Source organism: Entelurus aequoreus, linkage group LG18, assembly GCF_033978785.1.
Source record: "Entelurus aequoreus isolate RoL-2023_Sb linkage group LG18, RoL_Eaeq_v1.1, whole genome shotgun sequence".
Classification (NCBI taxonomy): Eukaryota; Metazoa; Chordata; class Actinopteri; order Syngnathiformes; family Syngnathidae; genus Entelurus; species Entelurus aequoreus.
Window position 1 is genome coordinate 26,307,453 of NC_084748.1, and position 9,578 is coordinate 26,317,030.

A 9,578-nucleotide genomic window follows, 5' to 3' on the forward strand; every position below is an offset into this window, starting at 1 on the left:
AAGAGAGAAAAAGGAAGACAGAGGGGGGAATTGTGGGGACAAGAGGGGGATTAGACAGAGAGACAAAAACAACAACAGCAAACACAACAACAACAACAGAGCAACATCAGCAAATACGACATGTACAAATATGATGGTAAAAGTAATAGCAAATAAGCAGTTAGCGAAAATTTTTAAAAAAATACAGAAATGACAATGAGCATTATTACACTAAAAATGGAGCAATATGAATACCAATAGAAATAGTGCTATTGATAATAAACAATACCAGTACTTTACCTTTATTATCAACAATACAATTGTTCAAATGCAACAATACATATACGTAATGATAATTTGAGATACGAAAGAATGCAGAAAAATGGAGGGGAAGAAAGAGAAGCCACCTAGCTCTGTCACTGATAATAACAATGTGAGGACAGATTCAGAAGGTCTTGAGTTTAAATGTCTTTCGGAGATGGGATTTTAGCAAGGTTTTTAAATGTATGTTTTAATAATGTTAAGATTGTTTAATACGCTAAACTTCAGCCTATTAATGAAAAAAAGTAGATTGTTACAAAATCATGCTGATTGTCACAGATTTTAAATAATATAACACGTTATAGTTCTACCTCAATGAAGGCTTTTGTTATTCTGGAAACTCATTGTGTTGCTCAAGGTACCCATATTTATGGGCTGCTGGGAAACCAATGATTTCAGCCTTTCAAAACTCCTCTTGGACCACCAGTTTTTGAAATCAGTATTTGTCATATCCCGGTTATGGCCCTGGATGGACAAGAAGTTTTATTGACTTCCATAAGCAGCCGATAGGAATGCATTAGGACATTTAAAAAGGAAAAGTAGAACTTTAAAATTGACCCTGAAGCAGACGGGGAGCCAATGTAGCGACTTTAAAACTGGTGTAATGTGGTCCCGCCCTCTGGTCCTCTTCAGCATGCATGCAGCTGAGTTTTGTAATAAATAATTTGCTTATGTTCTTAAGATGATACAAAAAATAGTTTTGCAATATATTTGATGGGGTAAAACCAGCTCAGACTCAAAATGGGAGGTGAAACATCTGTTTGACTGGTGCAGAACCAACAACCTGGTCTTGAACATCGACAAGACCAAGGAGATCATTGTCCACTTCAGGAGGTACCTGTCCAGCCACACTCCACTCTTTGTCAATGGCAAAGCAGTGGATATCGTAAGCAGCACCAAGTTCCTGGGGGTGCAGATAACTGACAGTATGACCTGGTCCCTACACACCGTAGCTCTTATAAAAAGAGCTCAGCAGCGCATGCACTTTTTGCGTCGGATGAAAAGAGCACAGCTCCCCCCATTCTCACCACATTCTACAGAGGCACTAAAGAGAGCCTACTGACCAACTGCATCTCTGTCTGGACTGAAGCCTGCAGTGCCTCAGACTGGAAGTCTCTCCAGAGAGTGGTGAGTACGGCGGAAAAGATCATCAGGACTCCTCTTCCTCCTATCCAGGAAATCGCAAAAAGCCGTTGCCTGACCAGGGCTCAGAAAATCTGTAGAGACTCCTCCCACTCCCACCAAGGATTGTTTTCACAGCTGGACTCTAGAAAAAGGTTCCGCAGCCTACGCAGCGGAACCTTCAGGTTCTGTAACAGCTAGGCCAGGCCATCAGACTCTTGAACGCATTAAAATAATTCCCTCAATTCCCCCAAAAATGGATTAACTCGCTGGAATATAAAGACAATATAACATATATCCATAAACGTGGATGCATATGCAAAAGTGCAATATATTTATCTGTACAGTAATCTATTTATTTATATCTGCACATTATTGCTCTTTTATCCTTCACTACAACGAGCTAATGCAACAAAATTTTGTTCTTATCTGTACTGTAAAGTTCAAATTTGAATGACAATAAAAGGAAGTCTAAGTCTAAAAATCACGCCCAAATATTTTATGGATTGTGCTGGTTTAAAATCTTCTAAATCTACTGTAAGTAAAAAAGTATCTCTTTATATTTAAAAATATAAAATGACTTTCTTCCGTCGTTTTTTAAATTGTTTGTTTACGTTACAAACAACCCCACAGCAGCATCGGCTGCTCGTTAAGAATAGGATACGAGCTTTCATGTTAGTCAAATGTACTTTATGGGCAAAGTCTATTTGTTCACTTTCTTTAGTAGTTGTTTTCCTCTTCAGTCTGTCTTCCACTGAATTATGTCTTCGCCCACTTTACTCAGAAACATGATTTGCATGTTATCAGTCCCCTGGGCACATAGGTATGTCGAGACACGTAACGTTAATACATATTAGTGTTTTCCACAGAACTGTGTTGGCTGCATATTTGGCCATGACTTTTTAAGGACGTTTTGGGAGACAAAAAGATAATAAACATAAACAATATGGATGTCAAAAATAAGTGTGAAAACGTGATTAATCACAAAAAATGGTCACATCAATGCAGATTAATCAAATAATTGATGTTGACCATAGATGCTCTTATACCTTAACCAGGGATGATTGTTATACAGTCAGTGATCAGTTCAATGCACACGTCGGATCAAATCTGAGTGAAAAGATTCTGACTACAAAATATCCCTTGACAAGACTTTGGATAAAACCTTTACCAACTTTTGAGCGAATAAATGATGTGCATTCAAGGAAAACATTAAAAAAATTATTTCAAGATGACACTGACTGCTGGTTGAGAAGATGATATGTGCTTTAATGTAAGTCCAATGTACTTTAAGGCTGCAACTAACGACTATTTTGATAGTTGACTAGTCAGGGGTTATCTCAACGATTAGTCGATTAATCGGATTCCATCCATCCATTTTCTACCGCTTGTCCCATTCGGTGTCGCGGGGGGTGCTGGAGCCTATCTCAGCTGCATTCGGGCGGTAGGCGGGGTACACCCTGGACATGTCGCCACCTCATCACAGGGCCAACACAGATAGACAGACAACATTCACACTCACATTCACACACTAGGGCCAATTTAGTGTTGCCAATCAACCTATCCCCAGGTGCATGTCTTTGGAGGTGGGAGGAAGCCGGAGTACCCGGAGGGAACCCACGCAGTCACGACTTGCAAACTCCACACAGAAAGATCCCGAGTGCAGGATCGAACCCAGGACTTTCGTATTGTGAGGCAGACGCACTAACCCCTCTTATGAAGCATACATCTATTCAGTGGCTGGAATTTATCCATCTGCTTTTAAATTCACCTTAAGATATTTTAGGCATACGCTAACTAACAAAGATGATTATTCATTCAGGAATATTTATTTATACTATAACTGTGCTTTTCATTAGGCTGTTAAAAAAACTATCAAACTTCAAACATGGTCATGAAATAACTTACAAAAAGGATTTGAGGTTATCTGAGCCGACCGATCACTTTGGGGGAATTTCAGGCCTTTTTAAAGGATCGAGAAACTGTTTTTATTGGGCATTGTACTTATTTTTAAGTTGTTTTTACTGAAACATTGTATACATTGTTTTTATGTTAATATATCTAAATGGTCCCTAGTGTGTGAATGTGAGTGTGAATGTTGTCTGTCTATCTGTTTTGGCCCTGCGATGAGATGGCGACTTGTCCAGGGTGTACCCCGCCTTCTGCCCGAATGCAGCTGAGGTAGGCTCCAGCACCCCCCGCGTCCCCAAAAGGGACAAGCGGTAGAAAATGGATGGATTAGTAAGTCATTTATTTTTAATGTGGTGTGTGACTGCTTGTTTTTGTTGTTTTTATATGTATTTCTGTAACTTTATTTTGCTGCCCTCTTGGCCAGGTCACTCTTGGAAAATAGATTTTATTCTCAGTGAGTTTTTACCTGGTTAAATAAAGGATATTGATTGGTTGATTTTGTCCACTTAAAAGCAAGGGCAGGCTCTGTGCTGACAGAAACAAACTATTTTTTAATGAAAACAAAGGACATCAAAATAGCAGCAATAAAAAAACAAAAAAACAACAAACCCTGACACAATCTAACTTCCTAAAAAAAACATGCATTTCGTAATGACTTGTTTTAAAAGCTCAACACTATCGATTATTGATTAACTCCTGGCATTTTTAGCAGCCCAATAGACTCAATTAATTCTGAATTTTTTTTAATATTGTATATATATTTTTTGTGATATCAGTGTCGTAGTGCCTAATAATTTTGTGTATATGATAGATGGACAGACAAATTGACATTTATTGTGCCGACGCTGCTTCACACCTGAAGTACAAATACAAAAAAGTACTTCAATTGATTTAGACAAAGTTTAGCTAGCAATCATCAGGCAAATGATGCCTGATGATTGCTGATGATTAAATGCCTCAAATGTCCGGCATTTTGAGTTAGGGTTGCGTGTATTTTCAATGTACGTTTAGGGTTAAGAAGGGGTTAAAAACAAAACAAATTGTGGAGGCGTGGGCGAGCAGCTGCATTCATGAAGGAGGGGCAGAGACAGAGAGTGGAGAGCAAGGGAGTTGAGGGCCAGACAAGACACAAGAGAGACATGCCGAAACGTAAATGCAACTTCACGGATGATTTGCGGAAAAAGTATCTGTGTTTTCGTCCTGGCCGCGACAAATGGGAAGCAGAATGCACTGTGTGCAAAGCAGGAACGTATATATCTGTGGCAAATAAAGGGGCCAACGATCTACAAGCCCATATCGACACTACAAAGCACAAAACAGCTGTGCAGTGCGAGAGCTCGTCTGCTAAATTGACAGAGTACTTTGTGCGACCTGGAAACGGATAAGACATTGAACCTCCAGGTTCTGTAACAGCTTCTTCCCTCAGGCCGTAAGACTCTTGAACGCATCATAATTAAATGATCCACTCAACTCCCCCAAAAATGGATGAACTCGCTGGAATAAAAAAGACAATATAACATACATCCATAAATGTGGACGCATGTGAATAAGTGCAATATATTTATCTGTACAGTAATCTATTTATTTATTTATATATATTATATATTATATGTATATATTCTCCTCTCTGAGCTGCCACCTTACCGTGGTAGAGGAGTTTGCGTGTCCCAATGATCCTAGGAGCTATGTTGTCCGGGGCTTTATGCCCCCTGGTAGGGTCTCCTAAGACAAACTGGGCCTAGGTGAGGGATCAGACAAAGAGCAGCTCAAAGAGCTCAATGAAATTGATGCAATGAAAGATAAAAACAAAGGACCCAGATTTCCCTCGCTCGGACGCTAGTCACCGGGGCCCCCTCTGGAGACAGGCCCGGATGTGGGGCACGATGGCGAGCGCCTGGTGGCCGGGCCTGTCCCCATGGGGCCCGGCCGGGCACAGCCCGAAGAGGCAACGTGGGTCCCCCCTCCAATGGGCTCACCACCCATAGCAGGGGTCATAGAGGTCGGGTGCGAAGTGAGCTGAGCGGCAGCCGAAGGCAGGGCACTTGGCGGTCCGATCCTCGGCTACAGAAGCTAGCTCTTGGGACGTGGAACGTCACCTCGCTGGGGGGGAAGGAGCCTGAGCTAGTGCGCGAGGTGGAGAAGTTCCGGCTAGACATAGTCGGACTCACTTCGACGCACAGCAAGGGCTCTGGAACCAGTTCTCTCGAGAGGGGCTGGACTCTCTTCCACTCTGGCGTTGCCGGCAGTGAGAGGCGATGGGCTGGGGTGGCAATTCTTATTGCCCCCCCGGCTCAGAGCCTGCATGTTGGAGTTCAACCCGGTGGACGAGAGGGTAGCTTCTCTCCGCCTTTGGGTGGGGGAACGGGTCCTGACTGTGGTTTGCGCTTACGCGCCAAATCGCAGCTCAGAGTACCCACCCTTTTTGGATTCGCTCGAGGGAGTACTTGAGAGTGCTCCCCCGGGTGATTCCCTCGTTCTACTGGGGGACTTCAACGCTCATGTTGGCAACGATAGTGAAACCTGGAGAGGCGTGATTGGGAAGAATGGCCGCCCGGATCTGAACCCAAGCGGTGTTTTGTTATTGGACTTTTGTGCCCGTCACAGATTGTCCATAACGAACACCATGTTCAAACATAAGGGTGTCCATATGTGCACTTGGCACCAGGACACCCTAGGCCGCAGTTCCATGATCGACTTTGTAGTTGTGTCGTCGGATTTGCGGCCTAATGTTTTGGACACTCGGGTGAAGAGAGGGGCGGAGCTTTCTACCGATCACCACCTGGTGGTGAGTTGACTGCGATGGTGGGGGAGGATGCCGGACAGACCTGGCATGCCCAAACGCATTGTGAGGGTTTGCTGGGAACATCTGGCAGAGTCTCCTGTCAGAGAGAGTTTCAATTCCCACCTCCGGAAGAATTTTGAACATGTCACGAGGGAGGTGCTGGACATTGAGTCCGAATGGACCATGTTCCGCGCCTCTATTGTCGAGGCGGCTGATTGGAGCTGTGGCCGCAAGGTAGTTGGTTCCTGTCGTGGCGGTAATCCTAGAACCCGTTGGTGGACACCGGCGGTGAGGGATGCCGTCAAGCTGAAGGAGTCCTATCGGGTTCTTTTGGCTCATAGGAATCCTGAGGCAGCGGACGGGTACCGACAGGCCAAGCGGTGTGCGGCTTCAGCGGTCGCGGAGGCAAAAACTCAGACATGGGAGGAGTTTGGGGAAGCCATGGAAAACGACTTCCGGACGGCTTCGAAGCGATTCTGGACCACCATCCGCCGCCTCAGGAAGGGGAGGCAGTGCACTATCAACACCATGTATGGTGAGGATGGTGTTCTGCTGACCTCGACTGCGGATGTTGTGGATCGGTGGAGGGAATACTTCGAAGACCTCCTCAATCCCACCAATACTTCTTCCTATGAGGAAGCAGTGCCTGGGGAATCTGTGGTGGGCTCTCCTATTTCTGGGGCTGAGGTTGCTGAGGTAGTTAAAAAGCTCCTCGGTGGCAAGGCCCCGGGGGTGGATGAGATCCGCCCGGAGTTCCTTAAGGTTCTGGATGCTGTGGGGCTGTCTTGGTTGGCGGGGCTCTGCAGCATTGCGTGGACATCGGGGGCGGTGCCTCTGGATTGGCGGGCCGGGGTGGTGGTTCCTCTCTTTAAGAGGGGGAGCCGGAGGGTGTGTTCTAACTATTGTGGGATCACACTCCTCAGCCTTCCTGGTAAGGTCTATTCAGGTGTCCTGGAGAGGAGGCTACGCCGGATAGTCGAACCTCGGATTCAGCAGGAACAGTGTGGTTTTCGTCCTGGTCGTGGAACTGTGGACCAGCTCTATACTCTCGGCAGGGTCCTTGAGGGTGCATGGGAGTTTGCCCAACCAGTCTACATGTGTTTTGTGGACTTGGAGAAGGCATTCGACCGTGTCCCTCGGGAAGTCCTGTGGGGAGTGCTCAGAGAGTATGGGGTATCGGACTGTCTGATTGTGGCGGTCCGCTCCCTGTATGATCAGTGCCAGAGTTTGGTCCGCATTGCCGGCAGTAAGTCAGACACGTTTCCAGTGAGGGTTGTTCATAACTTTTATGGACAGAATTTCTAGGCGCAGTCAAGGCGTTGAGGGTATCTGGTTTGGTGGCTGTAGGATTAGGTCCCTGCTTTTTGCAGATGATGTGGTCCTGATGGCTTCATCTGGCCAGGATCTTCAGCTCTCACTGGATCGGTTCGCAGCTGAGTGTGAAGCGACTGGGATGAGAATCAGCACCTCCAAGTCCGAATCCATGGTTCTCGCCCGGAAAAGGGTGGAGTGCCATCTCCGGGTTGCGGAGGAGACCCTGCCCCAAGTGGAGGAGTTCAAGTACCTTGGAGTCTTGTTCACGAGTGGGGAAAGAGTGGATTGTGAGATCGACAGGCGGATCGGTGCGGCTTCTTCAGTAATGCGGACGCTGTATCGATCCGTTGTGTTGAAGAAGGAGCTGAGCCGGAAGGCAAAGCTCTCAATTTACCGGTCGATCTACGTTCCCATCCTCACCTATGGTCATGAGCTTTGGGTTATGACAGAAAGGACAAGATCACGGGTACAAGCGGCCGAAATGAGTTTCCTCCGCCGGGTGGCGGGGCTCTCCCTTAGAGATAGGGTGAGAAGCTCTGCCATCCGGGGGGAGCTCAAAGTAAAGCCGCTGCTCCTCCACATCGAGAGGAGCCAGATGAGGTGGTTTGGGCATCTGGTCAGGATGCCACCCGAACGCCTCCCTAGGGAGGTGTTTAGGGCACGTCCAACCGGTAGGAGGCCACGGGGAAGACCCAGGACACGTTGGGAAGACTATGTCTCCCGGCTGGCCTGGGAACGCCTCGGGATCCCCCGGGAGGAGCTGGACGAAGTGGCTGGGGAGGGGGAAGTCTAGGTTTCTCAGCTTAGGCTGCTGCCCCAGTGACCTGACCTCGGATAAGCGGAAGAAGATGGATGGATGGATGGATGGATATATATATATTTATTTATTTTATATATATATTTATATATTATTTATATTTATTTATTTATTTATAAATGCACCTTATTGCTTTTTTATCCTGCACTACCATGAGCTTATGTAACGAAATGTCGTTCTTATCTGTGCTGTAAAGTTCAAATTCGAATGACAATAAAAAGGAAGTCTAAGTCTAAGTCTCTAAGTAAACGCAGCAGAGGGTATTTTAGCATTCCACACAGTCAAACACCATAACAGTTACAGGTCGAAGGATTGCACCAGTGCTTTGTTGAAAAAAACATTCCCAGACTCAGACATGGCAAAAACGTTTTCAAACGCACGCACCAAAACAGAGGCGATTGTCAACAGCGTTATATCGCCCCACAACATCGAAATTGCACTAGAGGCGCTCAAAGAAATAAAGTACTGTGGCATCGCTACAGATGGGAGTAACCATGGCGCAGTGAAAATATTCCCAATCATAATCCAGTATTTTGACTGGAAGAAAGGTGGTGTACAATCAACATTGCTTGAGGTCAATGACACACCTAATGAGACATCTGACACCATTGCAAACTATTGATTGAAACACTGAGAAAAAAAAAAATTGTCAGAAAAATGTATTGCATTTACTGGTGACAACTGCAACACAAACTTCGGAGGAATCAGACGTGATGAAGGGGGGAAGAATGTGTATGCAAATTTGAAGAAGTTGCTCCAGAAGAAGACGCTGATTGGTGTGGGTTGTCCAGCACACATAATGAACAATTGTGTCCATCATGGCGCAGACACACTTGATATTGAAATTGAGAATATCATGTTCAAAATCTACCTGTACTTCCACATTTACACTGTGCGCACTGAGAGTTTGAAGGAGTACTGTGACTTTGTTGATGTTGAATACAGAAAGTTCCTTTCCCACAGCAAGACACGATAGCTGTCATTATTCCCTGGAATCGAGAGGCTGCTGCAGATGTTTCCAGCATTAAAGGGATATTTTCTGTCACAGGAAAAAACACCTGTAATGATCAAGAGGTTTTTTGAAAAGGAATACAGTGAAATTTACCTCTGGCACATGCATTCACTAATGTGTGTGTTCCACTCACTCATTAAAGAAACGGAAAAAGAAAATAATTCCATTGTTGAAGTGTGTAACATCTTATGTTGAAGAGGTTCATTTAGCCTACTAATGTGTATTTATAAGTGGTTGATTTATATAGGCTAGTAAGGTGGGATGGAACAATCCATATAACACGTCACAGATGACGTCACGCTACTATCACGTGACACCTC